This window comes from Anser cygnoides, chromosome 1 (assembly GCF_040182565.1).
Source record: "Anser cygnoides isolate HZ-2024a breed goose chromosome 1, Taihu_goose_T2T_genome, whole genome shotgun sequence".
NCBI lineage: Eukaryota > Metazoa > Chordata > Aves > Anseriformes > Anatidae > Anser > Anser cygnoides.
Genome location: NC_089873.1, coordinates 138,923,958 through 138,947,723, shown reverse-complemented (window position 1 = coordinate 138,947,723; position 23,766 = coordinate 138,923,958). Strand labels below are relative to the sequence as shown.

At 39.8% G+C, this 23,766-nt stretch overlaps 1 long non-coding RNA gene across 2 annotated transcripts; it reads left to right on the top strand.

Annotated features, from left to right (window-relative positions):
- The first annotated feature begins 7,521 nt into the window (after positions 1–7,521).
- LOC106035693 (uncharacterized) lies at positions 7,522–22,628 on the top strand. Of its 2 annotated transcripts, none has more exons than XR_010826579.1 (4): positions 7,522–7,570; positions 18,856–18,887; positions 19,651–19,740; positions 22,084–22,628. It is a non-coding gene; the product is annotated as an uncharacterized lncRNA (long non-coding RNA). The 2 variants fall into 2 exon arrangements; XR_001206916.3 differs by lacking the exon at positions 7,522–7,570 and adding an exon at positions 11,933–12,021.
- Positions 22,629–23,766: the final 1,138 nt, after the last annotated feature.

Genomic DNA, 23,766 nt, shown 5'->3' with positions numbered 1-23,766 from the left:
TGACTATGCCTGACTGACTAAGGTTACCTCTGTACAAGTGTCTAGTATAACCACAACAGGGAAGAATCCAATAGCCAACATTCACTGAATTATAAAAAAGAATATCTTAGTCCACAACATTGTCATTCCAAAAAAGTGAAGACAAAGAGCATGAAAATAATACTTTAATGTTTGGACTCCAAGTTGATATTCTCCAAAAGATTCATATATGGGTTTCAACACATAGAAAAACTGGAGAAATCTAAGTTTTTAAGGGGAAAGTGGTATAAAGCTAGGGTCTGGACTGGATTTAGAAGAAAAAAAATATAAGCACAGTCAAAATTTATTCACAGTAAAAGTAAGAAAAAAAAAAAGCTAAGATTTTCCCCTCATCTCAGGATGTCATTGAATAGACCAATGAACATCTTTCTCAAGCCATTGCTCTCTCTGTTCCCATAAACTTTGAAAAAATGAAACAGATATTTCAACAGATTAATGTTGCCCTTTGGTAAACCCCAGGACTCAAACAGCACAATAACTCACACCTGCTCAGCATAAAATTGATTATTCTTTCTTATTAGTAATACATTTTAGATACCCTTGAATTCTCTTTTACCTGTTGAACCTTTGAGATTCCCATTTTCTAGGACCTGCTAGGCTTACCACAGCAGCGGAAGCACAACTTTGCCTAGATTTAGGGACTGAGTACTCTTCAGCTCACTTCTGCTTCCATTGAACTGAATGTGAATTGACTGTGGAAACCTCAGACATCCCAGGGGTTGATTCAAGATAAAGGTCTGAATCTTATTCATGCCCAATTTTTGTTTGCTAGACTGAGAAGTCTGAATATAGCCCTTAACAAAGCCTCTACTGCATGGCACTGCACATTTGACTATGGGGCAATGCAATATTCTTCAGAACAAACTGGCTAGACTCTAGGTCAAGGCAGGAAATTATGCTTCTTTTCCTTGTTCCTCTTGCCCTCCAGGTTTTGAACAATGTCACATTATTGTCACCAAATATACTTCTATATACCTAGCAATGCATAGACATGCTATGATCTGAGTCCTCCATGATAACATCATGTTTATATTCCAGATCTCTTTGAGGCAAGCAAGTCCTCTTATCTTCATTTTCTTGAAGGGAAGATGAGACAGAAGTCTAGGATCTCAAACTCATTCGGATACCCTAACTCAGGGTAAGAATGACTGAATCACCAAACCATATTTTAAAGTGTGCTTAGGTGTGTAGAAAGGAGAGAAAATCCTAAAACATTGATTTCTATTTTCTATTTTTTTTTTTGGGGGGCGGGGGTTGTGCCCATCTTGAATGAAAAGCAAAATGGTCTGGCAACATATATATCTCTCCAGAACTGAAATCCCACTTCTTCTGCATTTAACCAATGACATATCTGTTGCAATACATACCATAGTGAGTCTAGCCTCAAAAGAATACAAATAATTAATATGAATAATACACGGAAATTTTCCTATTTATTTAGTACTAGCTGTGCTGTGTGGCCTACAAATGCAGAAAGTGATCCTGACCTTGTTCCAGCTGGTTTGTATGGCAACACCAAGTCATGAGTTCAAACATGTAACGTTGATTGGTGTTACATTCTCCAGGAATAGCAGTATACTTTTGAAAGGAGTTTTGAGGTTCTTGCTGGAATGCTTTAGGAAAGAAGTGAGTTTTTAAAGATAATGTAAATCAGTAAACTGAAGACAAATAGCCTGGTATGGGAAGATGCAAGTTGCGTGGGGTATACATGTGACACACTTCCATGCTATAAGTGAGATGTATCTTAAGACATCGCAAAAAGCAACTAGCATTTTTTTATTATTTAGAAGGAAAAAAAAAATAAAAAGAAAAGAAAAGAGGCCTGCATGATGTTATCTAGAAGTATGTACACTTGTTTGTTTTCACAAGTTGGTCGAAGGCTTACAGGGAACAGCAGGGTAATGGAATATTCATGAAGCAAATGCCCTTCACTTAGTGGAGGGCAAAGGAAAGCAGATTGCTAAACCCCCTCAAACTTCCTGTGCAAGAAGCTTGAGCTACAGAATAATGAAGCCTGTGTTTGCCCCTCTGTAGAGCAGTCAGAACCTGGCACTGCTCTCCTCTTTCACCTCTATCTTCCCTTTTGACTCCTCCTCCTATTTTTAAGTGTGGATCTCCATTGCTGTCACACACTGCCCCTTTGGCCACAGACTTGTTTTGCCCAGGAGCCAGCTTGGGAGGATGAAAACCACCAAGTTACTGCTGCGAGTGCGGTCCCCAACTGCCCACAGCTGAGCACACCAAGAGGCAGCGAGTACCCAACACCAGCAACTGGGTCGAATTCATTTTGTGTGCTTTTTTTAATGAACACAGGGACAACCTCAAGAAAATTGTACTTCCGTGACCACGGGATACTGACAGACTTCAGGGCTCAAGCACAATAAGGCACCAAACACTTTCACCCCCATCACTGAGCAGCACCTTGAGCCGTGAAAAAAAAAAACAACAGAAAAACCAGCTACCCCAGCAGCCCAGAGCCCCACAGGGGACTGTGCCCCCTGCAGCCGGGCCTCCCAGGCCTGCCATTTGTCCCCAGCCCGCCAGATCATCCTCAGCTACCCATGGCCACAGGCCTTGCTCCCCCAGGGTGCCGCTGAGGGAGCAGGGCCACGGCGCAAAGGCAGGCGGCACGGAGCAGCAGGTGGCCCCCATGGAGGCAATCAGGGTCGCATTCAGCCGGGGAGCCGGCTCAATTTTCAGTCCCGTGTCTGCCAAGGGGCCTGAAGCTGCCTTGTTAATGCTGCAGGGAACACGTGGGACGCATTGACTGCATTAATTGTCCCCACTCATTCAGCGGTGGATGAATTATAATGTTACCACTCCAGGGTAAAGCAAACACCTATCATAACAATCATGTCATTAGTGTGCAGATGCCGGCTGCTCTGCTTAACCTTTTGTATCTTTTTTTTTTATGGCATGCAATAAGAGTTTTTTTATTGTTTTTCATATAATTGATTTTTAGGTTGCAAGCGTTGGCTAAACCCTTGAAACAAGCGCAGCCACATTACTCCACAGCTAGGAATAGGCGCACAGAGTGGCAAAACACAGATTAAAGTTCCTTTAGAGAGAAACAGCAAGGCTTTAAAAGTTTACACTTACAGTTTGGTTTACCCTTTGCGGTGTGACTGACACGTTTGCTACTCACACAGTGTGAGCTCCAAAAAGACTTAAAAATGTAACAGTCTTAGAAATGCTTTTAATTTGCTTACAGATACCAGTGACCAGAGATTATACATGCACACCCAGACAAATGCCACATTCTAGTTTAAAAATCTTTTTAAATACTTTTTCTGTGATGTACATATACAAACACATATGGAGACACAAATAAAATTTCCCTTGTAAAAAAACATATATATACAGATGTGCATACACATGCATGCATGTATGTAGATATTCCTTTTTATCTGTGAAACTTGACATTAAAAACTAATGTTACTAAGTATATTAATAATTTACATGTAAAAATGCATCAGCTTCAAGTTATTCATTATTTACACATGCACCACAAGTCTTCTCTGAGTGTTGCAACATTATTATGCTGCAATTAATGATGCTGAGTTTGTGCCATGTTCTTATTTCTCTTTAGCTGAACTCTATTCTGTGTTCCATGGTTATTCTTAAATGGCACCCATGGTGGGCTTGGAACTTCTCACTGTGTGTTCCTCATGCATTTAAGCGCTCTTGAAGGTGTTACCCATAATCCCGTTCCCTGTGAGTTTTGAAAGCAGAGAGCCCACTTTCACCAGCACTTGTACATGCCATTAACATTTGCTTATCTAAACATTCTGACAAGCAAAACTCTCAGGGTATGAAAGGGGTGGATATGGTCCTGCATGACTCTGCACTGATGTCTGTTAAAAAATGCAGATATCATATTTGCATGTTTGCAAGACTCTTATGCAGATGTAGACCACTGCTGTAGCCAGTGGTCTTGTTCACTTTTGGTTAAAGCTATGGTATTGCAATCACATCTAGACCTTAACTGTTCATGAGCTTTCACAGGTGAACTCTAGCATGCATTCGTGGAGTTGGCAAGAAGATGCTCTCCCATCTCCACTCTGCTCCCAGTTTCTACCTCTTCATGCCCCTTTTGTTAGGAAACAAACTGAAGTCCCAGTCTTGCAGAGACTTCTCTGCCACATCCTTAAAGTTTCCTGCTGCAGGTAAGCTCAGGTGTTCAATGGAAACAGCCATACTGAGTAAAGTCAAGCTAGCAAACAAATCTTTGAGTAATCCATGCCTAAAACATTAGTGCAAGAGGTGGGAGATGTACTTAAGGAATTTTGGTGCACAGCTCGTAGACATACAGATATAGAATTGTATCATTCACTGTTTGACAATATTATTGTTAGTAGGGTTTGGAATGAAATCTAATAGTAGACATAGAGTAATAAAACAAGAACAGGATGATACAGTACTATCAGTGCAATTATTTATACTAAATACACGTAAATCCATAGCAAGAGTAAGTGCCTGGCAGGATGAGGTTAAGGATGAAGTTTAAGTTTTATGGTTATTGTTTTGATGTTTTTAAAATCATTAGATGCCTTAGCTGACTAATTTTGTGTAGGTGCTTGCGGTTTGTGAAATGGAGAAGCCATTTAAAATGGTTTAGTCACGTTTTAGCCTTTAAACGAGTATTTAATTTTTACATATGCATGTAAAACCATGTTGTTTATTGGTATTTCCAGTGAAAATTACTGTGATTCAGCTCTTTTGGATGCATTTCAAAAGTGTAAAGTAAATTTATGTTCCATAATCAGTAGAAGGTGTACTTCCCTGAAAACAAAAAAAGTCCTTTTTTATTATGATGTTGGATTCATCTGAGAAAATAATATTATTTTCTGGTATGTTATATTTCTGTAAAAGCAGAATACATTCTTGCATAGCCCTTATAATGCTATATACAAATATATTAAACAGCATAATCTTTTTTCCATACTTTCCGTTTAGATTGTTTGTGAATGGGAGAATTCATCTTTCAGATTTTCATTTGCTTTATGTGTGCAAGTACATACTGTCAAACTAAAAACTCTGCAGTTTCTGAAAAGTGTTTTTATGAACAAAATAAAAACCTGCAATTGTATTGTCTGATTTTTTTTTCTTTTTTTTTTTCTTTTTTTTTTTTTCCCCCTCAGAATAATATTTATAGTATGTTTTCTTAAACACACTTATTTGGTTGATCAAAACCAAACAATGTTATTCAGTGGCAGTTGGGTGTCTATGCATGTGTTTTTCTCCACAAGTAACCTAGGCTAAAATCAACTTTATCCAGACGTTTTTCCCCTAGTCTCCAAAAAAATTACAGTAAAAATGAACCCATATGAAAATGAGCTCTTGTATGTAAAATATTTTCCCACACATTGCTACTGCTGAATGTTTTTACTTAGCTTGCTGAAAATGGTATGTCTGCACAAATAATGAATGTGTGCTGCTGTCACATCCATTCTCACATTTTCCTACTTGAAAAATATGTGTACAGTATGGACAAGCCATAGATTGTGAAATGTCCTCTCTTTTTGATTATCAAACATTCAACTGCAAATTAGTAAAATGTTTGCTGATAATTTGATACACTGCAACATACTGGAATTTGATTAACAACTTTTAAACCTGTAAATATATGTTATTTGTTAGCATATGTGCAAAAATCTATAAACATTAAAAAACTTGATATTTAGATTTTTTACTTGTACATGATAGTAATTAATAGATATTTAGACATATTTATCACTTACGATATATTTTTACTAATCTCTTGATGACAACAACAAAACATTAAAAATCTAACCTAATGATGTCTTGTGTTACAGTTTGCTATAACAGTTGCCACAGAAATATTATTCAGACTTGTAAACCAATTTTTTTTCTTTTTTCTTTCTTTTTTTTTTTCTGAGTAGTTATGGATTGTTTCATACACAAGAGACTGGATAGCTAAAATATCTTATAGTTCCCCATATTCATTACTATATTAACAGCACTGCTGTAATGATTTAAGAAACATAGCATTAAATTCAGGGCTGTTTTCTTAAACCATTCATAAATATTTTAGAAGTTAATTAGGGGACTACAGGTATGAATAGACCAAGATTTATTCATAATTAAGAATTAGATATTACATGTCACCTCTTCTGATAGAGAAAAACCTGTAATTGCCTGTAATTAGTCAATTGTCCCTGTAGTTTGCTGAAGTAGATTGAATTGGAATGCACTTGGTAGAAAGACATGCTTGTGGTAATAAGCTAAGTTTCTTGTTTTTTCTTTGTTCAGTTGCCTTTTTTTACATGTTGGTACAGAATACAGTAGGAGTAGTAAAATATGCATATCTTACTTACTGATACGTTAAATCACAGGAAATACCTTTCTGTATAATTTGATATAATTTGGCATCTGACCTTTATCTAATGCCTCATAACTTTTCATGCCAATTATTTTGTCTTCCTTTACCAAAACATGAAGAAAAAAATGAATTCATGAATGACAATATATTCATTCAGTTAACCTAAGATATATTTTTCCAATGTTGAAATTAGCATTCCACTTTTTACAATGTAGAAATGAAGCAAAGAAAAATAGATTTTCCAGAGCCCAAATTCTTGGGGGAAATTACTGATCAAAACAAACACCAGAAATATTGTTGCTTAGGTATCTGACCCTGAAATATAGTGTATTATATGTACGCGTGGTCTTGATCAGTTTCCAGAAGGTATAAAGCTGGCTAAAATTTTAAAATTTGACATAGGTCAGACATTTGCATATAAGCATCTAAACATAAATGGCTTAATCTCCTGCAGTATGAACATCCACGTGTTTTGCCAAACTCAGTAAGGACTACATGTGCTGTTTGATTGTTAAGACAGTTTTAGCTAAGTTTCTAAGTCCTGTAAAATTTTGCAAACATGCTTTACCTGGCATATTGACTGTGCCTTTGAAGTCACAGGAACTTCTCACAGAGTGCAAAATAAAGTCAGCAGAAGTTATTGCTGTGTTCAAGCCAAGGGGTGGACTCTGGAATATTCTTGCCTGTATGTTTACTGTATGTCTTTGTAATCAATTTGATGATATTTCATTTTGACTAGAAATTTCCATTTATGAACATAACTGGACTTGACCCACCTTGTATCATTAGGCATCCAGCTCTCAGCTCACAGCCCCACCAAGCTACGTCCTCCTTTAACTTGGTGTCCTGGTTTCAGTTAGGACAGAGTTAATTTTCCTCCTAGTAGCTGGTAGGATGCTATGTTTTGGATTAGGATGAGAAGAGTGCTGATAACATGCTGATGGTTTAATTGTTGCAGAGCAGTGCTTACACCAGGCCAAGGACTTTTCAGCTTCTCGCTCTGTCCTGCCAGCAAGCAGGCTGGGGGTGCAGCAGGAGCTGGGAGGGGACAGACCCAGGACAGCTGACCCAAACTGGCCAAAGGGGTATTCCATACCATCTGACGTCATGCTAAACAATATATAGGGGTGGCTAGCCAGGGTGGGGGGCCGGCTGCTCGGGAATAGGCTGGGCATCGGTCAGCAGGTGGTGAGTAATTGCATTGTGCATCACTTGTTTCTTACATATTATTAGTAGTAATACTATTATCATTATTATTATTATTGTTATTATTTTCCTGTCTTAATAAACTTTCTTTATTTCAGCTCACAGGCTTCACTTTCCTATTTCTCTCCCCCATCCCAGAGAGGGGGGGGGAAGGAGAGCGAACGGCTGTGTGGTGTTTAGCTGCCGTCCGGGTTAAACCACAACACTTGGCCATGGTTTACCAAATTGTGGCCCAGTAAGTTGATGTGTCCTCAAAATGCAGTGATAACGCAAAGTATTAGTTAATTAGAACAAAAATATTTCAAGGTATTTCATATCCTTCAGTTAATCAGAATTTTCTGTTCAAGTTCAAGTCAGACATTAGGCTTCCTCTGGACTCCCTCCTCCTTTCTCACATATAGATATATGCATCTATATGCATTTATATAAGTACACTGTTGCCTATACAGCTTCTGTCCCTCTCCTTTCTTCTCCTTTCTTCTGTCCCTCCTAATTACTCTTTAGCTATGTACTTTCATTTGGCATCCAGAGTTTATCATCAAGGCTATTGACAATGCCTTTGATTTGTCTTCTGTATTTTTTTTTTCCTCTGTGGCCCTTATGGCTTTGGGTTTTTTGTACTACGGATCTTTAACATTTATTGTTTAGCATTGGCAAGTACTTGAAATTAGGACAGACCAGTGCATATAGTTGCTAGCAGTGTCAAAGGACTGTATTGAATACCATCAGTCATTTCTAGTCCTGCATTTTTAAGTCTCTGTTTTCTTCACTCTGGAGACAGGAATCTTGAAGCCTGCAGCTCACCTGTCTGTATTAGCAGTGTGTGCCACAATGTCTTTGACTTTATTTGTCATGTTGTCTTCCAACTGGCATTTCAGCCTTCGGCAATACAGGAATACTAAAAATCCTGTTAAGGGGCAGTTGCTAAATGGCAATGCTGCCTTCCAGCTGTGGCTTTCTTAAGTTGTTCAGAAAATCAATTATTACATCTCAATATTTCAATTATTTAGTTTATCTGTATCTGTTATTGGTATGTCTCAGAGAGAGAGAGAGAAACACATTAACAGGTTAATTTTTAATGTGTTTCCAGCCACCTTCCCTACTTCCTACTGCCCAGTCTTGGAGTTCCTTAAGACCAGTATCAGCAGAACTAGAGGTGCTTAGGCAGAGATTTCAGGATAGTGTATGTTAACTGTAAAGATGCATGCCATGATATTAATGAATTATTTTGCCTTGGCAACAAAACAGGCGGGATATGTCTCAGCCTAATTTTAGACATCTAACAGAGGGGCATACAAATTCAAGTAGTTATGTAGGCTCCATTTGTAGTCACTGCAGAGAGAGATGCACACATGTTGAAGGCAATTCATTCCAACCATTTTAGATACTTATTATTAGGATCAGTTGCCCTCTACAGGTTTGTTGCTCCTTGCAGTGACATCAGATACAATCTAGCTTTCCAGTTTAGAGTGGATGCTCAACTTTTATATGCCTAAAGGTATGTAAAATTAATCCAACTTTAGCTTTGTTGCCTTTATAGAAGTGAAATAATTTTATTGACAGTTTATTAGATAATGATCTGAACTAAAGTACAGGGTTAGATTCTGCATTTCTCATTGCAGTTAAGCAACTGTGGGCAAAATTTAGGTCCAAATTTAAAACTAAGATTTTTAATTAGTCCTTCCAATAAATATTTGAAATACAGATAGAGCAAGTTACCACAACTAGATAATAGAAAGAGGCATTGTACAAAACAAACCAAAGAAATTTGAGACAAGGCTCAAATGTATGTACTCATGTACATATACAATATACATATATACATGAACACATGTTCTTATACAAAGATGTGATGTGCAGACATAAACTCACACACACACATACACACAAATTCACGCAGAGTGCCCAGTTCTGCAGACAGTGTCATAGGTTAAATGTGTGTGTGCATGGCAAAGTAAAAGCATATATCTGGAGAGCTTAGTGAAAGGAAATAAGAGCCATGAAGCCATTAAACTTTACAGATCAAAACCTAATTTGCTTTAAATCTAAGAATACCATCAAGGGTTGTCCAACAGAACCTAATATTCTGTACTTCACAACATAATACAGTCATAGAACACCTGTAAAGAGTTAGTCTGGTCATGAATAATTTGCCAGTGTTTTATGAACGAGATTGATCAATGGTTAGACATTAAACCTTGAAAAAACATTTAAAGGCAGACTGACAAAAATCTGAGGATTAATTCACAATTTACATATCTGATGTAGGACATCTTCATTCTACTGCACCTGAAGTAGCATGGAGGTGAGGAAATAATGAAAATTGGAATCACAGAATCACAGAATGGCTGAGGTTGAAAGGGACCTCTGGAGATCATCTGGTCCCTGCTCAAGCAGGGTCCCCTAGAGCACGTTACCCAGGATTGTGTCCAGAAGGCTTTTGAATATCTCCAGAGAAGGAGACTCTACAATCTCTCTGGGCAACCTGTTCCAATGCTCAGTCACCCTCACAGTAAAGAACTTTTTTCTCATATTCAGGTGGAACTTCTTGTGTTGTGTTGCTCTCATCCTGTCACTGGGCACCACTGAGAAGAGTCTGGTCCCATCCTCTGGACACCCTCCCTTCAGATGCTTATATGCATTGATCAGATCACCCTGAGCCTTCTCTTCTTCAGGCTGAACATGCCCAGCTCCCTCAGCCTTTCCTCATATGAGAGATGCTCCAGTCCCTTAATCATTTTAGTAGCCCTTCACTGGACTCGCTTGAGGAGCCCTGTGTCACTCTTGTACCAGGGAGCCCAGAACTGGACACAGTATGCCAGGTGAGGCTTTAGCAGAACTTAGTAGAAGGGGAAGATTACCTCCTTTGACTTGCTGCCAATGTTCTTCCTAATGCAGCCCAGCACACCACTGGCCTTCTTGGCCACAAGGGCACATTGCTGGCTCATGGTCAACTTGTTGCTCATCAGGAACCTCAAGTCCTTCTCCACAGAGCTAATTTCCAGCAGGTTAGCCCACAGCCTATACTGGTGCACAGGGTTGTTCTTCTCCAAATGCAGGACCCTGTACTTACCTTTGCTGAATTTCAAGAGGTTCATCTCTGCCCATCTCTAAAGCACTCAAGAGCCTTCTCAATAGCAGCACAGCCTTCTGGTATATCAGCCACTCTTCCCAGTTTTCTATCATCAGCAAACTTTCTGAGGAGGTACTCTATCCCTTCATCCAAGTCACTGATGAGTAAGTTAAACAAAACTGGAGCCAGTATTGACCCCTGGGGGACACCACTAGCTACAGGCATCCAGCTAGACTCTGCCACTGATCGCAAGCCACTAAGACCTGCCGTTCAGCCAGTTCTCAATCCACCTCATCATCTACTCATCCATCCCACATTTTCTGAGCTTGCCTATGAGCATATCATTGGAGACAGTGTCAAAAGTCTTGCTGAAGTCCAAGCAGACAACATCCACTGCTCTCCCCTCATCTATCCAGCCAGTTGTCCATAGAAAGCAATCAGGTAGGTTAAGCATGATTTCTCTTTGGTCAATCTATGATGACTACTGATCACATTTTTGTCTTCCACATGCTTAGAGATGACCTCCAGGATGAGCTGCTCCATCACCTTTCCAGGGATTGAGGTGAGTAATTTCCTGGGTACTCCTACTTGCCCTTTTTGAAGACTAGGGTGACCTTTTCTTTCTTCCAGGCCTCAGGCACCTCTCCTGAATGCCATGGCCTTTCAAAGATGATCAAGAATAGCCTAGCAATCATGTCTGCTAGCTACCTCAGAATTCATGGGTGCATTGCATCAGGGCGCATGGACTTGTGGATGTCAGGTTTGCCTATATGTTCTCTAACCCAATCCTCCTTAACCAAGGGAAAGTCTTAATTTCTCCAGACTTTCTCCTTGGTTTCTTGGGTCAGGGATTCCTGAGGATTGGCCTTGGCAGTGAAGACTGAAGCAAAGAAGGCATTCAATATCTCTGCCTTCTCTACATTCTCTGTTGCCAGGGTCCCCACCCCATTTATTAGTGGGCCTACATCTTCCCTAGTTTCCTTTTGTTACTGATGCATTTGAAGAAGCCCTTCTTGCTGTCCTTAACATCTCTAGCCAGATTTAATTACAAATGGGCCTTGACCTTCCTCATGAGATTTCTGCCTACTCTCTGTTTTTATATTAATCTCACTTTGCCTGTTCTTGCTTCCTCCTCCTGTACATCTCCTGCTTATGTTTCTTTTTTTTTTTTTTTCAGGTATTCATGGCCCATCCATGCAGATATCCTGCTCTCTTTATTTCATTTATTGCCCAAAGGGATGCACTGTTTTTGAGCCTGGAGGAAGTGATCTTTGAATAGAAAACAGTTCTCTTGGACCCCTCTTCCTTCTTGGGCCTGTTCCCATGGAATTCTTCCAAGAAGGTCCCTGAAGAAGCCAAGGTTAGCTCTCCTTAAGTTCAGAGTTGTGATATTAGCTATTGCCCTGTTTCCTCCTCACAGGACACTGAACTCCAAGATCTCGTGGTCATGGTAGACAAGGCTACATTTCCAACCAGTTCTTCTTTGTTTATTAGTACAAGGTCCAGCAGAACACCTTTCCTCATTGGCTCCTCCATCACCTGTGTCAGAAAGTTATCATCAGTGTTTTCCAGGAACCTACTGGATTGTTTGTGCCTAGCTGTGTTTTCCTCCAGCAGGATGTCAGAGTGGTTGAAAACCCCAAAAGAACCGAAGCCTGTGACTGTGAGGCTACATCAAGATTTCTGTAAAAGGCCTCATCTATTTCCTCCTCCTGATCAGGTGGCCTGTAGCAAGCACTCACAGTAGTATCATCCTAGTTAGTCTGTCCTTTAATCCTTTCCCATTAGCTCTTGACTTGCTCATCATCCACCCTGAGGCAAAGGTCTATACTTTCCAGGCGTTCCCTCACATAAAGTGCAACTCCACCACTTCACCTTCCTGGCCTGTCTTTCCTAAAACACATGTAGCCATTCATGACAACATTCCAGTCATGCAAGCTATTCCACAATGTCTCTGTAATTGCAATGAGATCAAAGCCCTGCAACTGCACACGGATCTCTAATTCTTCCTATTTGTTCCCTGTGCTATGTGCATTGGTGTAGATGTGTTTCAGAGAAGTATTTGAGTGTGCCAATTTCCTAGGAATAGGAATTTATTTAGGAAAAAGGAAAGACAACAAGGAAGTTTTGAATGGAAAGCTCTTCTTTTGAAACTCAGACCACTGTCTACGTCAGATAGGAGTTATAGCTGTTTATGTTACTGTTAAGCTTAGGTAGCATTTTAAGGGACTTAGTCAGAAGTAGAAATCACCAACCAAGCTTATAAGCACCATATTCAATGTTACTATAACCTACCAGCTGGAGTGTGTCAGGCCCTGTTTGCTCAGGCCCATCCAAACATACCCCTAAGGTGTGCTTTGTCTCTTAAACATGCCCAGAGACAGTGCTGACTGGATACTCGCAGGCTGCGAGCTGTTGGCAGGTTTGCCTTTTGTGGACAGGTGAACAGAAACACACCTTTGAGTGTGCTAGAGAGACAGCCTCATGGTCTGTATTTGTCAGCCTTCTGCATAATGCAACAGTTAATGTGGTGGCATCAACAGGAAAAACAGTGGCCCACAGGTGAGCCCCAAATCTCAGCCAAAAGATGAGGTCCTGAAAGGTTTTCTGGGCACGTGACTTTGTCATTCAGGTCCTCCCTGCACAGCCTCACCTCAGCCGAGCTGCTCCTTGAATGCAGTGTAAATCATCTGTTGTTCACGAGCAGGAAGGTGAAGTCTGTGTCCACCCGAACTAAACTGTGAAAGGGAGTTTCTGGGGCACACACAACTTCCTCCCAGATTGTACTTCAGCAGTGTTAAACTGTTTGAGGTTTATCATTGTTAAGGCTAATGATGATGCTGAAATTCCAGAGAAGGCAGATATATTTTTGGTACACTTTTTGCTTTATGAAAACCTGACTCAGATAATTTGGACCCTATTTCTGGAGATATTTCATAGAATAATGGAATCATAAAAATGTTTGGGTCGGAAGGGACCTTAAAAATCATCTAGTTCCAACCCCCTGCCATGGGCAAGGACACCTCCCACTAGATCAGGTTGCTCAAAGCTCCATCCAGCCTGGTCTTAAACATTTCCAGGGATGGGAATTATACCTGACATCCACAACTTCTCTAGGCAACCTGTTCCAGGGCCTCATCACCCTTTCTAATGTCTAATCTAAATCTAATATCTTTCAATTTAAAATCATTATCCCTTGTTCTATCACTACATGCCCCTGTACAAAGTTACTCCCAGCTTTCCTGTAGGCCCCCTTTAGGTACTGGAAGGCCACAATAAGGTCTCACTGGAGCCTCCTTTTCTCCAGGTGGAACAACCCCAGCTCCCTCAGCCTGTCTTCATAGGAGAGGTGTACTACCCATGCACAAACTCATATTGCTTTTGCACACAGTATTCATAGATACAAATGAAGTAAAACTCCCCATACAAAGAGGAAGGTATTGTATTTTTGTTATTCCAATGATTTCAGTTATATATAATAGATTTAAGTGTAAAAGAATGACTTTTTCAATGCCCATCTGTTATGCTGTATTTCTTCATATGAGCCATATTCTTAATGAGAAGATTTCTAGGCTATGATCACCCATAATATCTCTTTCATTAATGTGATCTTTATAGAAGTACATCATATAACACATACTGGTGCAGTATTTGTTTTTCCATCCTCTCCAACAAAAGCGTACAGTCACTTTGCACAGTGTTTTTAAATGACGACAGAAATATGGTGAAAGTCTTTAAGTCATGATTCTTTGTTTTATCCAAAGACAAGATATGAAAGGGTAATCCAGCTTTCAAGAAGATTCTGCAATCTGTAAGACGGTATAAAAAAGACAGTGATAGTAATTAGCTTTTTAAAATAATTCCTCATATCCCTAAGCACATTATGGAAATTTATGGTACACATCAGATGTCTGTGTGTGTGAAAGGGGGGATGTGCATGTACGTGCATGTATGAGTATGTGAGGGAGTGAAAGGGAAGTTTCCAGCCATCTTTGCATGGATGCATTTGTAGCTGAACTGAAATGATGAAGCAATTTGTAGTAGTGTCAGCAGCTCCTCAGGGGATGCTCACTGAATGCATGTCATTAGGTGCCACACAATTTGCCTGTCTTTTTGCTCCCTCTGTGACACCAGTTCATGGTATATTCTTAAAGATTATAACATTCTGCTCTTTAATTTTAGACATATTAATGTTTGGTTAATCTCAATCCAAAACATTTCACCACTCTCACCCTACCCCTGGCTGCACATCAATAAAAAATCCCTTTTAGCTGCTTGCCAGACTGTTCTTACTGCTCTGTTGACATGATTATATTAAGCGGTAACAAGTACCACAGGGGAATAAGGTGGTGGGTAAGGTTCATTGCCCACTTAAGTACTTCGAACATTTCACCACAAAAAAGAGTATAAATAGTATGAGGAGACCAGGGGACTGTGTTGCCAGACTTTCTGTGCATATAGTCAGATGCTTGTCTAGCATTTTTGGTCACCTGGACACCTGATCCAGGAAGTCAGCTGTGCAAAATGGGATATAGGGAGTCCTGGTGGATAAGAGGAACCTAAGTCATCAATGTGAACATAAGTCAATCAATGAAGACCACGGGCATCCTCAGCTGTATTAACTATGTTACCTAGCTGGCAGGTGGAAAGGATGATCTTTTGCCTCTATCTAGCACTTGAGAGACCACATCTGAAATACTGTGCCCAGTTTTGGGCTCCCCAGTACTCACAGCCATTCCCATGAATGGCCACTAAGCTGATTAGGGGCTGAAGAACATGCCGGCTGAGGAGAGGCTGAGAAAGCTGGGTCTGTTCAGCCTGCAGAAGAGAAGGATTTGGTGGAATCTAATTGCTGTGTACAGTTACATAACAAGAGAAAACCAAGCCAAACTCATCCCAGAGTTGTGGAAGACTAGGACAAGAGGCAACAGACAACGTTTGATACACAGGTAAATCTGTTGAGTGGAATGTGGGTCAAGAGAGGTCTTGAGGTCCTTTCCAACTTACATGGTTGTGTGATGGCCTGATTCAATAACCAAGTCCCTTCTTCCCCATGTCCCTCATGGACTTGCATCACTGTATGGAGATGCAGTTCCATACAACATGCTTCAGTTGAGAAAATGAGCCTAACATATGGCAGAAGTAGCTATGGACCGGGAGTTAGGCTATACATTACATTCTCACAAGCAGTGTGGAATGCAGGTCTCCTGTGCCCTATATGGTACTTTAACTACTGGTCTCTTGGATAAAAGGAGGGAAACATCTCCCTCCTTCTGGGATCTGGCTCTTTGCTTCATTTGCTTTTATATGCAGTGCCTCTAAATGAAGTGTTCTGTTCTCGATTGACCCAAACACTTTATTCTTTTTTTTTTTTCCCTTCATTTTTCAAGAAGAAACAAAACCTGTTTAATTTAGTTCAGGCTGAGCCAACTTTTCTAAAAAAAGTGCTTTGGTTTGGCAGCTGCATTCGAATGATTCTCACTGCCCTAAGAAGGAATACAAAGTTCGGTGGCTTCCTTCCCAATTTATGGGCCAAGACAGTGGCCAGGAAGGATTGTTTTACAGCTTTAGACTCTGGCCCAGAGGCTGAATTTCCTTCCAGTTTATCCTCTGTTTCATGCTCACGTTACGTTCAATCTTTACAATCTTTTTTATAGGACAAAAACATCCAGAAATATTTTAAAAGATTAAGGTACAAATCACTATTGGCAGCCTACTTAGCACTTAAATGGCAATCTCCCTGCTTTGATTTTTTTATGCACTAAAAAAGCAAATACAGAATAAATAAGGCACCATTTCTAAGGGAATTCTAGCCTTCCAGTTGTCATTATTCAGAAGTTTTCCAAGAACCATCTAGAAAATTCTAATTTATTATTTATTTATTTTTTGTAGAATTATAGAAATGTCATTTCCAACATGAATATACACCAGTACTCAAAAGAGCAGCAGCCAACACTAGTCTTTCTTCCAACTTGCTTCTATTCAAAAAATAACTTTTTGTTATAGGTTATATATGTGAGAAGGAGCTCTAATATGGCCCATTATAGTAATAATAAAAAATAATAAATCTTAAAAAAAAAATAGAATTAGGGGTTGAATTAGAGCAGCATAAAAAGAGTATCTGTCTCCTGTGACCTCCGCTGCCACAAAAGAAAGCCAAGCAACTCCGTGCTCAACTTCCAGCATTTAAAGACCATTAACTTTACTTTAAAAATGCAGTAAGGATGCAGTGAACAGATGTCCTTTGGGGGAAGATACCAAATAGAATTGTATGACAGTATGTGGCTTCTCTCCTTTCATATGTGTAGTGAGCTTGAAGTGCATCTTCACAGCTTCCAAATTGACCTTTAGACCTGGTAGAGTGGCACCTAACCTAGCAGTAATGGGGAAAATAAAGGCTCCAAGCCTGACACTGTGAGAGTCCAATTCAGTGTAGAGCGAACTGCATGATGGCTGAGGAAGGAACAAGCAGGGAGAATGGTTCAGTTGTGAGGATGCCAAAATATCTTGACACAGCTGTGTATCAAGGTATCTTGAGGTATATCTTGACACAGCTGTGTATCAAGGTATCTTGAGGTATTTGCATACATAAGTACTTTGAACTTCTTGGTTAGTCCTAGACACAAATGAATCAGGGGGCATGATTCAATAATTTGGGGGCAGGATTCAGTAATGCAAACTGAAGCAAACCTTCTTATGAAGCTGATTGCAATAGCAATGAAAGTGCATCCTGCCAATATCTCCTTGGACGGGTAAGCAATTTTTCATAAGTTTCTACAGCTATAAAACACAAATAATGATACTTACCTCCCTTGCAAGAGTTTTTGAGGTTTGTGTGTGACAATAATTTCATATGTGTGGGTGTTGCATTCCATAATACTGTCTTTATGGCTGCAGAAGGATGTTTGACTACTCTGGTAGATTTTGGTATTATGTTTAATACCAAAAACATAAAATATGTGCTTGATAAACAGGACCTAGAATTAAAAATAAATAAATAAATAAATAAATAAATGGAAAAAAATCTCTTCCTTCTATTTATTCATTTTTATTTTAAGCATTTATGGTATAATAACAAATTACCGCCATTTTCTTACAAGAGAAAACCAACTGAATCTTCTGACTTCATGGAGTGCCAGAGCCATTTTAACTGGAATATTTTTAGTATAAATTTTTCCAGTTGTGTCATAAGCTTTCTTTTATTCTATTTCTTCTAAATATGCTATAGGTATACAGGCCTTCCATGGGAAACTACTGGGTTCCTTCCAATTCTTGCCACATATCAGACTTGAGAATACAAAGCAAAATGCATTTTTGTCTCTTTGCATCTGTTCATGCCACCACAAAAGAGGCCATGATATGAAACTTAACTAATATGAAGTATTTCATTTATAATTATCAGTATTAAAAATCTTTTTCTAAATGTTGTGTTTATAGTGATTAATTATTGCAAGAGGTCTGAACATTTGTTTAAATGTGTTTAACCCTTTAAAGTACTGAGCATTGTGCTAAGAATATAACCAGAGTTTGAGAAATGGCAGAGGTCTAGCTGAAGAGCACTTTTGTATATGACTAACTTAAGCATGTAAGTTGAACTTCTGTGCTCGGCCAGGTCATGCCAGTGCTCAGCACTTTGCTAGATCAAGGCTTCAAGCAGCAGAGATTATCACAGAATTCCTTCCTACCTGAGGACACCATGTCCCAGATATAGCTGTACAGCACACTCTGCCTGGCCAAGCCTGGCCTGCTAAACAACTTCAGGCCGTGAAGATACTTGGCTGAACAAAAGAAAGTTCACACCTGCTTTTCCTCATGGCCGTAATGTGCTTTTGTGCTGCCACTCTGGCGCCAGGGCTTCCTGCAGCCTATCTATCTGTCTTTGCATTTTCTCACTTTGGGGAAGGTGTGAACCAGACCCTGCAAGAGCGGCAGTGGGCTGCAAACCCTGGTGCAGCCCAAGCTGGGCTAGAGGAGGCTGGGCTGCCAATCAGCCCCGTCTTTAAGCTGCACTGCCCTTGTTCAATCGAGGTAATGGGTCCAGTGGGCAAGTAATAGGTCCAGTGGGTCTATTACACATTTTTATTGAAAAGCAAAATAAATAGCCCCGTAAAACTCACACACTGCCCCAGGGCTGCAATAATTTATTCACCTTCTTACACCTTCTTTTTCTTTCTTTTTCTCTTTGCCTTTTCAGAGTTGCTCAAGTGAACTTTTCCAGCATGTCAGGTAAGAGCTTTTGTAAGTGTATCACTAATGGTTTGAGTAAGGCAATATTTGAAAATACTGTAAGTTGGTATGTGGAGAACTGTGGCAAGCCTTTACTACTTGATTATACACATGTGTAGTACCAAAGGAGATCAGATTTTACTCAGCCAAACTTGTTTAATAGAAACGGCATAAAAATCAAAGTATGTATACTATCAGGTTTGCTTTCCAGAGAGAATGTTTTTCCACAAAACTAAGGAAAAGGTAATTTACCACTCAAATAAGCTGGGAAAAGGGAGAGCATTCTTTCCTAAACAGCAACAACTATGCATTTGGCAGGCAGTAGTAAAAGAAATTCTGCTTCCCTTCTTAACCCATAGCAAATCTGTACCTGGGACTGATTAGAGAACAACTGGAGAGGTGCTGTTTTTCTTTTAAAGGTCTACCAATGAGGTGTTTTTTTGTTTGTTTGGTTGGCTTTTTGTTGTTGTTGTTCTGAACATGTTTTACCAATACAGTTTAGACTGTTGCATCTCCTTTGTGGTAGGCTCACACTCATTCTTTATTTGTACAAATACAGTTTTCTTGTGAGTGGGGGAGATAAGAAACCCCAATGTTGTTGGAAAATCAGGATGATGAATTAAAGGGAAAATATAGGAAAATGAATTAAAGGGAAAATAAAAGAAATCACCCTGATGAGAATCCCTTGAAACCTGCAGGAATTCATGGGTTTCTTTGATTATCATAAGAGCAGTATTTTGTATTGTGCTTTGTCTTTTCCTAGCAAGATCCAGAAGGTGCAGCAGGGTGAGAAAATGCTTCTTATTAAACACCTTTAAACCCTAAACCCAGATTTGGACAAAATCTAAGTAAGGTAAGTGTAGCCTTACCACACCAGACAAAACGTCTCAGTACTCTGCTGCTCTGTCACTGGAACCTATTGCTTCCCAAGAAATATTGCTGTTTTAAGCATCTTTGGAATGATATATCTTTGTAGGGAGGAAAAAAAATCTTAACTTCTATTAGTTAGTGGGTAGCATATGCACAAGGACAAGAGAACTGATATATTTTCTAAAACTCTTAGTTGCTTTTCACCCTTGTTGTTAACTGTTTGGATAGTCTCATTACCAGGTGGCTGTTGTGGAGGATGATTTTATCTAAAGCAGCAGATTTTTTATTTTTTTCTTAAGTCATGAGACCAAAACAAGAAGGAAAAAAATCAATTTAAAATAAATAAATAATATTAAAAAAAACTTTCTAAATTCAATAGAATACTTTTGGCAGAGCACTTGAGACAGATGTTGAAGAAAGAAGAAAACACAATCTCTTTATTTCTCCTTCCCCTCCCCCACAATTCTCATTAACACCTAAAAATTGTGAAACAATAACAATTATCTCAGACCATGAAATGGTGAATAAAACTTTATAGAAAAGATCCTGGAAGGATTAGTGTTCAGCTGGAAACTGAGACTGCCACATGGAGAATACCAGGGAATAGCAAGGATGAGTAAGGCACCAATGGTGAAATTAAACAGAAATCCAGCATGCAGGAAACAACAGAGAGCCCTGGGACTGCATCAGGTTAAGTTGTCTTGTTTGCTGTATTTGGCTACTGCTTAAGCAGAAATAGTTTGGAAGAGAGCTAACAGCGCAGAGCAGAATAGTAGGCTATTAAAACAGGCAGTGTTGAAAGCTGATTACTTGATGTGAAACCAGAAGACAAAGATTAATAAAGCATGAAGGAAATCTTTTTTTACAGTGTTATTTTTTTCTGAAGTGTTTCTTCTTCATTTTTCATGTTGTGCCAGTGAAAGCTGCCAAGTCAAGAGTTCTGAAAGTCAAAGTGCCTTTTATCTGCAGAGCAGTGAGAAGGCGACTTGTAGTGAGCTGGCTTCCTTACCAGACTCAGCCCAAAAGAATGGCCCTGAGGGATGAGAAAGGGTACACATTGCTTTCAGCAGTCCTAAATTCTGTCCCTGTCCCTTTTCCTAATATTTCCTTCCTCTAGGCAACCACCTTGTTCAGGACCTTTCTCTGACTAAATGACCAGGAACCTCAGAGGCACCTTGCTTCTACCATGGTGGACCTTGCTGGGATCCAGGTGCTTTAAAGCCAGCCCTGTGTCTCTACACTCATTCCGCTCAGGGAGTCTTGGCGGAGACAGTGGTGAGACATGGGCATTGATCTGCTAGGGCCCAGCTTTGGACTGTCAGTACATGTGACTGCATGGCCACAGAGTAAGCAACCTGATTACATATAGTGATTTTTACAGGTCAGATTTCCTTCTGTATGGAATAATGACTGTGCACCACTATTTGAGGAACAGTAATGAAATTTAAGCAATAGTGGTGCTATAGACAGGTAGAAGGAAATCCCCTAAGAACAGAGAACTTACAGATGGACTGGAAATTTTCAGGTCTAATGTCTGGATTTAATTTAATTTTTATGCTGTTGTTAGAGACAGCCTGGAGATTCTCTAAAGAATAAGTAAAGATATTGTCCTTTTACACTCCCAAGAGCGTAATCTTAAAAAATGTCTTCACTGTTTTTCCAGTGGCTACAGCCTCCCATCACATTGTGTTACCCTGTAAAGTGAGGACATCTGGGGGGTTTCAACCCTCTGGCTCCAAGTGAAATTGGTACTGGTTGTCTCTCGCCTTCCAGTCTTAAAAACACTTGACAATTTGACATTCTCACTGCTAAGTGGAACTGACAGAGGCTCATCAACAATAGGACATTGTTATCAGCCCTGGCAGAAATCATACCAACAGCCTTATGCGAAGTGATGACTTGCATTTACTTCCAGCAGGATGAATGCAGTTGGGTGTCAAGTGTTCCCAGTGTAGAACTAGGGAACAGTGAGGAAGTTACTTAAAGAACTTGTGTTCTTCCTGCTTCCATCTCAGTCATCTTGGAAGTAGATTGCAAATTGTTTAAACCTTAAAATACCGCAGAATAAATGTCTTGTTATTACACTGTAGTTTGATATGGCTTGGAAAAAAAACTAATATGCTCCAATGATTGTTTTCAGATGTTGGTCTTTGTCAGGCCCAAGATGCTGGGCAAAAGATGAAGGCAAATTGTTAGTATCAGTGTGCTTGCCAATAATTTTTTCTTTTTTTCTTTCTTTCTTCCTTTCTTTCTTCCTTCCTTTCTTCCCTTTCTATCCCTCCCCCTCCCCCCCCCATTTATTTATTTTTGAATTCTGTTATATTAGTGAGGCTGGTTGTGCAATGAACACTGCACTGACCTTCGAGATTTAGGACAGGCATACAAATCCAGCCTTTGCCAGAGTGATGGAAAGCAATTTGGATCTGAAGGCTATAAAAGGCAAAGCTGAAATGAATTCTGACAAGTCGTAGCTGAATTCTTCTTGCACAGAAACAGCCATTCCTTTCCCCCTACCTCCGCCGCCTTTCTCTTTTTAAATGGTCCAGAATTGGCTGTTTAATATCTGAGAGCTCCAGAGCCAGAGACTGTCGGAAATGGAAGGATTTTATTGATGCCAGCTGAAGGCGCTCTCATCAGGTGAATGGAGGTGCGCTGACAGCCTGTGAGTGTGCAAGTGAGTGACATTCAAGCCCTGCATCGAACGGTGACCTTGGAAAAAAGTCTATGAAGAAATTAACGGAAGAATTTCAAAAGGGTTAGGTTTCCATCCCTGTCATCTTATTTCATGATACTCACTTAATAAATAAAGAGATAGATTAAATATTTTCCTCGTGTTGCCCTGTCGTTTTGCAGACCTGTTGACAAAAATGAGTAATGTGACATGTGACTGAAAAACGCTGAATGAAAGTGGGACTCGATGTACTTAAAAAGGATCATAATTACGCTGCATAAAATAAAATGCTGCAAAAACCTTAACTTAGCTAGGGAAGGATTTACTTCTTCCTCTTTCTTAGCAGGAGGTTTTGTTGTTTCTGCTTTTAACTCCTCATTTATGATGCATTTCTTAAATAAGGGTAGATTAGAGGACATCTCACTAAGACGAAAATAAGAGCCAAAAAGACTCTCCTGAGGAAGAAGACATCCACTCATAGCTTTTTTTTTTTCTTTCTTTTTTTTTTTTTTTTTCCTGAATATACACGCAGCAGCCAAAGCCATGGGTAGGAAAGAAGGGAAGAAGCCTCCACATTTGCTTTCTTGCTATAGCTATACCTCTCATTAGAGTCCAGAGGGTTGTGGATCTGCTCCAGCTTACTCTGCCCCAGTCCTGGCAGACTTAGAAATGCAGAACCACTAGGTTCTTCCTTATTTCCTCAGCTTCTACTGGGAGAAGCTCAGGCTATGCAAACCCAAATAAACAGCTGAGAGAGAACCTGTTACCCATATTATCCTTTATTTTCTCTCTTTATTTATTTATTTATTTATTTATTTATTTATTTATTTATTTTGGCTGTATGGTGCTGTAGGAAACACCTGCACAGGGCTCTGGTCTCTTTCTGCCCAGCTGACTTTTTTCAGCCGTGCACTGGCTTGGGGTCAGCCCTTGCAAGCAGGTGTTTTCCCTCAGAATAGCTTTCTTGTCTGCATCCGAGTGGATCACAAGGGCCGAACTTCACTGCAGGAGGTCACAGGTCAAACACGGCAGCACAGGGTCCCCTGGGTACTGTGCTTACCAGGTGTTTAATATTATCAGAGGTTATTTGTTGAAACCGTGATAGAGTGTTCTCAGCGATTCAAAATAAATTTAACGAGAACAGTTTTAAAAGCCCCCACATTAGAGGATGTCTGTTCAATGGACAGAGAGGTTAAAGTTAATTCGATCAGGCATGTGTACTTTCTCCAAAAAGGAACATATGCACTCAGCGGCTTGGCCCCATTTGTTGCAATTTTGGGTCTCATTTCCATTTGCAAGAAAGATAACTACTTGCATATGGAAGCAATAAATAAGAGA